Source organism: Dermochelys coriacea, chromosome 10 (genome assembly GCF_009764565.3).
Source record: "Dermochelys coriacea isolate rDerCor1 chromosome 10, rDerCor1.pri.v4, whole genome shotgun sequence".
NCBI lineage: Eukaryota > Metazoa > Chordata > Testudines > Dermochelyidae > Dermochelys > Dermochelys coriacea.
The window spans coordinates 14876839-14886029 of NC_050077.1; the positions used below are offsets into that span (position 1 = coordinate 14876839).

General features: G+C 39.9%; 1 long non-coding RNA gene across 1 annotated transcript; it reads right to left on the reverse strand.

The window, feature by feature from the left end:
* Positions 1 to 1711: 1711 nt before the first annotated feature.
* Positions 1712 to 8785, reverse strand: LOC122456165. The gene is made up of 4 exons (XR_006274862.1): positions 8654 to 8785; positions 4503 to 4626; positions 3196 to 3322; positions 1712 to 3034 (listed from the first exon to the last, which is right to left on the reverse strand). It is a non-coding gene; the product is annotated as an uncharacterized LOC122456165 (long non-coding RNA).
* Between the last annotated feature and the right edge of the window lie 406 nt (positions 8786 to 9191).

A 9191-nucleotide genomic window follows, 5' to 3' on the forward strand; every position in this document is an offset into this window, starting at 1 on the left:
ACTAGCAGTGTATCATTGGCTATAAAGCTCCAATGATATGCAATGTGTGATTGAAGATTTTGAAGACAACACCAAAAAAGTAGAGAAATTGATATAAACCAAGAAAAGAAGAAAACACTTTCCCAGAAAGTATACTTGTGGTAAAACTCAGCATGAGGGTTACATAGCTCTTAAACCCTTTGGATAACATAAATTACAACAGTTGCAATAGATAGGATTAAAATAATTAGATGTGATACAAACCCTCATGCTTCAGGCATAAGGCCAACCATTATTAACTGACATTGTTAGGAAAAAACTTCCTCTATGGGTAGGTTAGTGCATAATTGTGGATGGTGGGGTTTCTTGCTCTTTCCTCTATAGCATCTCATAACAACTACTGTCTGAGACAGGATATCCAACTAGCTATTCCACTGGTCCGAGCTGAAATTGCAATTCTTTTGTCCTACATTCCTAAACTATTTATTTAACCTTGATTTACACATGATGTTGATTACAAGGAGACAAAGTCAGTGAAGCAGAAGGAAAAAAGAACATTCAAGTGAATATGATCCTCATATCTAGTGAAGCCATAGTCGTATCAGAAAACACTGAATTCATGTTTTGGAGCTAGACTACCATTGAATACTGTACAGCAAAGGGAATTCCATTTGTTCAGTTTTACTAGTATCACTCTAAAATTATTAGTTACAAAAATACTAGGTGCTGGAGTTTCTGACTGCTCACCAAGGGATTTCTTGACAGAAAATTAAGATAAATATACATTTAGGAAATTCCTTCTTTGAGGCAAGGGAGAGAGATTACAAATATGCATATAATATTCTACTAGAGCTTAGAAACATTTATCATTGGTGATGGACTTACATTGGCTGATGTCTTGTGTAACAAAGTGTATATCATCTCATCTCACCTCAAACCAGTTAGACCAACTCCAGATTATTTTAACAAGCAGGACTGAGAATCATTGTACAGTATTCAAACAGAATAAACTCTTTATGCTCCAATGAAGCAACAGCCATTTCTACCAGCTGAATATCTGGCCCATTAGATCTGGGCCACTGTCCAAGTGTTCCAGTGGCCTATTTGGGAGTCATCCAACTCTTTGTATTCCAGGATGGAATATGTATAGAGAATAAGGAATATTAAAAGGTCCCTCCAAAGCAGATTTAGACAACCTCTTTAGTCATTTTTGAAGTAATCCTCACTGTCTATCAGACCGGGATGGCAAACTTTCACTGATGAGAATGTTGTGACGGGTTGGACCCCTTAAGGTGCCACCTGATCTGCTGGGATATCACTGAAACCACCTGTTCTGCCAGCCAGGGCACCCTTTTTACCTGTCTTGCTGAGCCAGGCTATTAAGCTGCCTCCGCGCACACAGAGGCAGGGCCACACCCACTGCAGAACGACACAGATACTGAGATCAGCTCTGAGAAGCCTTAGCTTAAGGGACTTGTCCCAGCACCCAGGTGTCCACCTCCCTTTGAGTGCAGACCCAAAGGTATATTATGAAATCCACCTCTTCCATCAATGTGGAGGAAGGTATGCACAGCCTCTTCCCCCCCCCTCCCCCAAATATTATGAATTAGACAAATGGGGTTATATTATAAACAAGAAATAAGTTTATTAACTACAAAAGGTGAATTTTAAGTGGTTAAAGAGGTAGCAAACAGAACAAAGCAGATTACTAAGCCAATAAAACAAAACATGCATACTAAACTTGTTTCACTAAAGAAATAGGTTACAAATAGTAATTTCTCACCTAAATATTGTCATAGATAGATTATAGAAGTCTTGAAAGGCAGCTGCCCTGGCCTGCAGCTTGAGACTTCAGGTATTTCCACTCACAGACTGGACACCCTCTCAGCCTGGGTTCAACCCTCAGTTCAGTTCCTGCTTTCAGGTGTTTTTCAGCGTTTCTTTGGGTTGGGAGGCAGAGGAGACCCACGATGATGTCACTCCCCTGCCTTGTATGGCTCTTGTGTTGGTGGGAACCCTTTGTCTCCCAGTGGAAGAACACTGGCATTCCAAGGGGTGGGTCCAGTACCAGGTGACTCAGACCATGTCTCTGCAGGGCTGTGGCAGCCATTACTCGTAGGCTGTCTGGGGCGTCCACAGGAAAACTAAGTTCTTTCACAGGCCATTGTCTTTGCTAATGGGCCATTTGTCCTGTCTAGCTTTTCCATTGTTGTACCTGATGGGCTAGTTGGACCCTGATGGGCTAGTTGGGAGACACCCAAAGTAACACATTTGAAATACAGATACATAGTCAGTATTCCTAACTTCAGATACAGAAATGATACAGGCATACAAATTGGATAATTACATTCAGTAAATCATAACCTTTCCAATTATATCTTACATGAGCCATCTTGCATACAGTACATCTCACTTATGTCATTCATATCAGCATATTTTCATAAAGAATATGGAGTGAAAGGTCACAAATATCACTATTTCTGAGATGCTGATGGTACCTAGGGTCAATGAGATGGTTGATGATGATTTGCCTAACACTTCTCTCCTTTCACAGGATCTCCTTTCCCTCTCCTTTCCTTTTTCTCACCTTTATCTCCATGCATTTTTTTTAGAGAAATTAGTTGAAAGATTTTGATAGTCTGAACAGACAGCCAATCTGCAGCTGGTATAAACTGACATAATTTTAATGGAGTGATGTTAATTTACTCCATCTGGAAAATCTAGCTGAATACATTTAGCAGGAGATATTTGGGAAATTAAACTTCTTTTAAGGCAGTAGTGACATTCAGATCCATTTTACATTAAACAGGTTGAGAAGTGGTAGCAGCAGTGGTAATTTTTCACATGAAAGGTACTATTCTTTGGGTGTGTTCCTTTGGGACTTTTCACATGAAGAACACATCCCATGTGGCTTACCTTGAAATCCAAAAACATTCACATAAATGTGGTTTAAGGAAGACACTAGTAAAGAGATATGGACTCCTTAATTAATCACTCTGTTTTCCAAGCCTTCTCATTTGTTTCCTCCCCTCTTCCATCTAGGTTTCCCAAAACACTTGACAGATAAAGGAGAAGGAGAGTTAAGATGTTAGTAGATTTCAGAGTAGCAGCCGTGTTAGTCTGTATTCACAAAAAGAAAAAGGGTACTTGTGGCACCTTAGAGAGATGTGTTGTGACTAGTGCCTATCCCGCTGATCAGAGTTATCGGATTGTTACCTTGTTCTTTCTACATCTGCTAGCTGCATCCACCTCTTGCCTCCTGTCTTATAATTAGATTGTAAACTCTTCATGGTAGGGATGCTCTTTTGTTGATGTTTGTATAGTACCTAACGCAACATGGGTACTGCAATACAAATAATAATATACAGCTCCACATACGGCAGGCTCTAAGGCTTACATTCCTCTTATCTCTGCTTGCAAAGTGATCAGAATCCTAACAGCAGGGATGAGAGGTGGACAAGACATCCATTCAGGCTTTTCCCTCTAATTTCCATTGAGTCTATTAAGGCAAGGAGTAACATTTTCAAGCTCATAAGACACTTAGGAAAAAGTCTTACTTCCAAAAATGACTTAGGCACCTAAGTCGCTTAGAAGCTTTTGAAAATTTTATCGGAGGCCTAGAAAGTGCAGAACTCCTTTACGAGTTATATCCACTAGAATCAATTAAGATTATCCGAAAATATGCATATAGTGCATTAAATTAAGATAGCATTTCACAAATATTTGAATAAGTCATGTTCAGGTAAAGCCATCTACCTAAACATTGCCAATACTGTAGAATTTTCCATATACATAAATACAGAGAACATCAATATTACCCAAAAGGGGCATTCCTGCCCCTCCACTGTTTGTAACTCTTTCTGATCTCACTAATTTTTCTCCAGGAGCTAATGTTGCCACTGTTGCTAAGAGGAGACTTCACCAAGTTTAGAAGGCCTACAATAGCCAAAAAGAAAGCCTGTAAAGGATCATAGACTTCACTCAATTAAAGCAGTGCAACTTTATGGGTAACATCCTGGCCTCGCAGAAGTCAATGGGAGTTTTGCCATTGACTTCAAAGGGGACAGGATTTCACCTCTATGCATTGAGAGCTTCAGGAAACTCTGCAGTACAGTCAATTTTAAAAAAAAATTGAGTCTAGTCCCAAGAAGGTAATGCATGCAGATGATATGAGCCACCTGGCATCAAGACTTACAGATGAGTTAACTGATTTGGACTACATGACTGCGTGGGGTAAGTTATCCATCTTTATCTACAATGATCAAATAAAGCTAGCTCATTCCCACAACAATGCCTTCTAGTCCAGACCCAGCATTTAGAGAGGCAGAGCTAAGTGAAGAAGCATTTCTGGTAATAGAGGTCACTCTGTGTGCTGCACAGATTCCAGTCCCAATCACAATAAGGGGCAATCAAATCTTTATTCAGAGGCCCATTGATAAATCAAGAGCCTGGGTTGCCACAATTCAATCTAAATTGGATCTTTCTTTGGAGGATCAGGTAAGTTAGAAAGTGTTCTTGCTTACCTGGGCAGATGGAGTAATGTTGTTTGTGTGTCCTCCTCCATGAACGTGTCTTCAGGAAGGACCACCATGCTGTGCCAGCCTCTGAGCAGAAATGGGGAGAAACCAAATGATGCTTTAAAGCAGCCTATGAGGGAAAAAAATCACAAAAGAATTACAGGTTTTAGAGTAGCAGTCGTGTTAGTCTGTATTCGCAAAAAGAAAAGGAGTACTTGTGGCACCTCAGAGACTAACAAATTTATTTAAGCATAAGCTTTCGTGAGCTACAGCTCATGAAAGCTTATGTTCAGATAAATTTGTTAGTCTCTAAGGTGCCACAAGTACTCCTTTTCTTTTTACAAAAGAATTAATACATGTGGAGCTGAATACCTCACCGACTTGTCCTGTTGGAGGTGGTTGGTTGCTCTGTGTAGGACTACTGTAATAATAAATATTAAATGGGTCTATATTGACCCTTTCCTCCTGAAGAATCCCAAAACAATCAAGTGCTACAAACAAGGATCCAACCATGGAACTCAGCCATTTATGAGTACAGCACAACACTATACAACAGCTTCTTAGAGTACTACTAACACAACAGGAAACTGGGAAAATCACAAGAGGACCAGTAGAAACCAACTACAAACTTCATAGCAGTGTCACTTATTTTTGACCCCTGGCAAGCTTTGGTTATTTATTCACCAAAAGCTAAGGTAGGAGACTGGAGCTTTCTCATTTAGTTTACCTAGGACATGAGTGGAGGGAAACAGCTGGTCACCATGAGCATTTGGTTCTAGCAAATTCCTCATCCTTTAGATTGCTACTCTGGCTGATCCTGGCCTATACTGAGGGGACTGAAGTGATAAGTAACTGTTCCTTTTACTTTCCCTTCCTCCTCTAATATCAAAGGGGTTTTAAATGCTGGGGGGCGGGGTGGAGAATGAGAGCACAGTCATAAACTTTTTAAAACAGAATCATATTCTCAACCATTAACACTCGCTTTATTACGGTTGAGTGTGGGTCAGGTTCAGGTGGGCTTTGGCCAACCACTACAAGGTGATGGAACAAGAGGGAGCCAAAAAGTCATCAGACTTTGAATCAATGAAACAAAATGTTTTTTTGTTTATTTAAGATGTTCTTATTCATCTGAATAAATGTTAGACAGCATAGGAATCACAGAATTCAGATCTTGATCCAGACTTGCTCCAGTTCAGGGCTCTTTAGAGGTTTGGAGTCAGCCTCATCTGTAGAGTGAAAGAGACAAGCAAGGAAAAAGGAAAAAGGTTTGAAGCAGAGAGGACAGCGATAAAGGCAGGAGCAAAGAATGGAAAAGTAATAGATAGAAAAAAGGGGACAGAAGAAGGAGGGAAAATACAGGGCAATGAATGGAAGAGGAGAATGAAGGGAAATGAATGAGGAACCTGAAGATTGGTTGAGGGAGGAGCCAACCCACTCTTTTCCAACTTGTTCTGTAGAGCTACCCAATGAACCTCACTTCACAGGTTTGTGGAGTTTCAGTAGTTCTGCCTACAGAGTAGACATGTCCTCCATTCCCAATCCTAATTCAGGTTTTCCACACAGATCAACATGGCACCTTAATACAACCTTATTGGAATGCACAGAGAAGATGAGGGTGGGGGTTGTTTTGCAGTTTTTTTTAAATTTTGTATTGCAAAGTCAATAAGATTTTACAGTGAGTAACTTAGCTAAAGGCAATGGTTCACCTGCAGTGTGCATGTTCTTTCTGTACCCCCCTCTTTGATTCAAGAGAAACTAGGCCAGTAAGAACTTAGTTTTGGTACCTGGTCATTCTCCCATTAATATTTATGTGTCTCCTACGTCATTTGATGATCAGGGAGCAGAACACAAAAGTTTCAAAGTCAGGAGAGAGACACTTAATAAAAGTGCTCAGTTTATACATAGCTGTCTGCCTTATTCCCCCTCTCTGCTCTATTTTGGCAGCTCAGGCCTTTGTTTGTTAAACACTGGGGGCTAGATTCCCCAAAAGATGGAAGGGATGTAATTTTGCACGAGTGCAGGGAGGGGAGGTGGGATCCATACTTTGGCCAGAGAAGCACCCTACATGTCTTTAGGATACTGACATCCTATTTATGCCATGATCCAAAGGTTTAAGGAAGGAAACCAGACTATGTCAGGAAGCGATGAATATTCATTGACTTCACATGCATTTTAGCCCATGTTGTTGCATAATGTACAAAGATCAGAGAATTATAGAAGTTAGACATTAAAAAGACTTAGCAGGCCATCTCTGCTGGAATTTATCCATTCTCTATTACCAAGCTAATTTTAACATGTGCATTTCTCCCTGAGCAATTTTAAATCTTCTGTTAGGAGGCTTTTAGCAGCACTTCACTCACATTTCATGCATGTCCAACCACATGCACGCAATGTCTACAAAGCCCATCCAAGGGATGAAAATGTCAGAGCAAGGGAAATGCCACTGGAAGAAACAGGGCCTTTTTTATTTGACTGAACTGCTGAGAATCTGAAACACACTTTTATTGCAGCACAGTAAAACCTAGTGACAGATGGTATTAATCAGTTAAAAATAAATCTTTTATGCAACCAGCTTTTACATTCATTCAACAAATCATTAAATCTATAATATTTTGTGTGCATGTTGTGCATTACGAAACAACAACTGCAGTTCATTTTTCTTAACCCACTAACTTTCACCTACAGCCATTGCTAGATACAATAGGTGAAATCCTGGCCCCATCTAAATCAATTGCAAAACTCCTACTTCAGTGGGTCAGGATTTTACCCACTGTAATAGAGGTAGCCAGTAGAGATGCTCTTGATCCAGAATTCCAGATTCAAAACATCCCCAAAATCTGAAGATATTCAGACTGGAATCTGAACTTTAGTCTAGTCGCTAGGTATTAGTTTTCCAGGTCATCCCCTTTGCATCACCAGTGACTGATTATGGTAGCATCTTATTAAGTGATGTGCATCTTAACATGGTGTTTCTTTGTGTATCTTTGATTTAGGAGTGAGTTCATCTCTACAACCAAACAAATAAAAGTCAATGTACTTAATTTACTTATTCCATTTGGGCCTGCAGTTAGCAGCCTTAGACCCCGACCCCTATAACATGTCATAATGTAAATTAAGTGTTCCTGATGAAGGTATCACATGCATTTAGAAAGCATGTTTTTCATGAGATGCTTCCATTGGTGGATGAAGATAACACGCTGTCTATGGAGACAATTTTCTCCTTCTAATACTGCAGCATGATAGTTGGAATAGGGTGCAATTAACTGAGGAGAGGAGAGGAATGGAGTAAGTCAAGGATAAGGCCCCCAATCAAAATTCTGCTCTGCTTCCTGTGCCACATACTGCTCTCAATCCCTGTGCACAATTCCTGTTTACATCAAAGGGAGTTGACAGAGGCAATCAAGGGCAAAAAGTGACCCTATTTAAAATATTAATAATTAAGGTCATGCTTTAAGCCAAAAGCATGTTAATGAAACAGGATACTTAAAACAGATGCCTCTCCCCATAAAAGAATTCTATGCATAGCAGATACCATTTGCAAGAAAGTAGTAAATGCAATTTAATCTGACTGTAGTAGCATGAAACTGCCAGCTGAAAAAACAAGATTCCAGACCTTTAAAATAAATTAATACCTTTCCAGGTAGCTAAAGAGTGCAAATGCTCATGATTAGAATTAAGTAGTATGTAAGTGCATGTGTGCTGTTCTTCTGACAGGTTCTTCCTCATTTATTTATTATCAGAAGGGTAGCAGTGTCCACAAAAACAACGAGGAGTCCAGTGGCACCTTAAAGACTAATCAATTTATTTGTACATAAGCTTTCGTGGGTAAAAAGCCAACTTCTTCAGATGCATTGACTCATTTATCTATGATTATTATACACTTTTGCTGGCACTCCCTCTTAGTTTAGCACTTAACACTATCATGCTAAAAATCTCCCTCTGAAACAGGAAGGTCCTTTGTTTCCCCGCTGCCCCTCTTTCTTCCAATCATTGTATGAAAGTCAGACTGTGATTATCCCAGGGCTGCATTCAACAGAAGAGTTGCATGGCCTTCCCCATGGATGGAGAGCAAGACCTTGTACAATAGCCCCAAATCTCACTGTCATCCCCCTGTTCACAGTGAACATTAGTGTAATTAGATCCACATGAGGACTTACCTGATAAGTCAGTTGCCTAAATAAACCACTGTTATATTTGTGCAATACCCAGATCTCGTTAGCGAGTATCCGCAACCAAGCATTCTAAAGCAGTCATTGCAGGCACTAGTTACTCCACCATTGCATTAAGGCTGCAAACACCAAAGAGAGAGAGGTGGTGTAAGAGGGGTACTTAGATTGTAAATTCTTTGGAGCAGGGACCATCCCTCTGCTCAGTGCTTGAACAACATCTTGCCTAATGGGGTCCTAAGCACAATAATACAAATCTGAAGTACAAATAATAATTAATATATAGGCAGAACGGGATGAAATTGAGAAAAAGGAAACATCTGACTAAATGCAGAAAAAAGTCTCAATAATTAGATCAATTAGATTATGTAATAACCTCCCAAAGGAAGTGGTGGGAGGCCCAACACTTGAGACATTTAAAATTAGACTAAACAAAACATCAGGAAAAATTACAATGCAGAGAATCACCTTGCCGTGGAAAGGAGATGGACTGCATGACCCAAGACCCCTTATTTCCCATCTGCTAGTT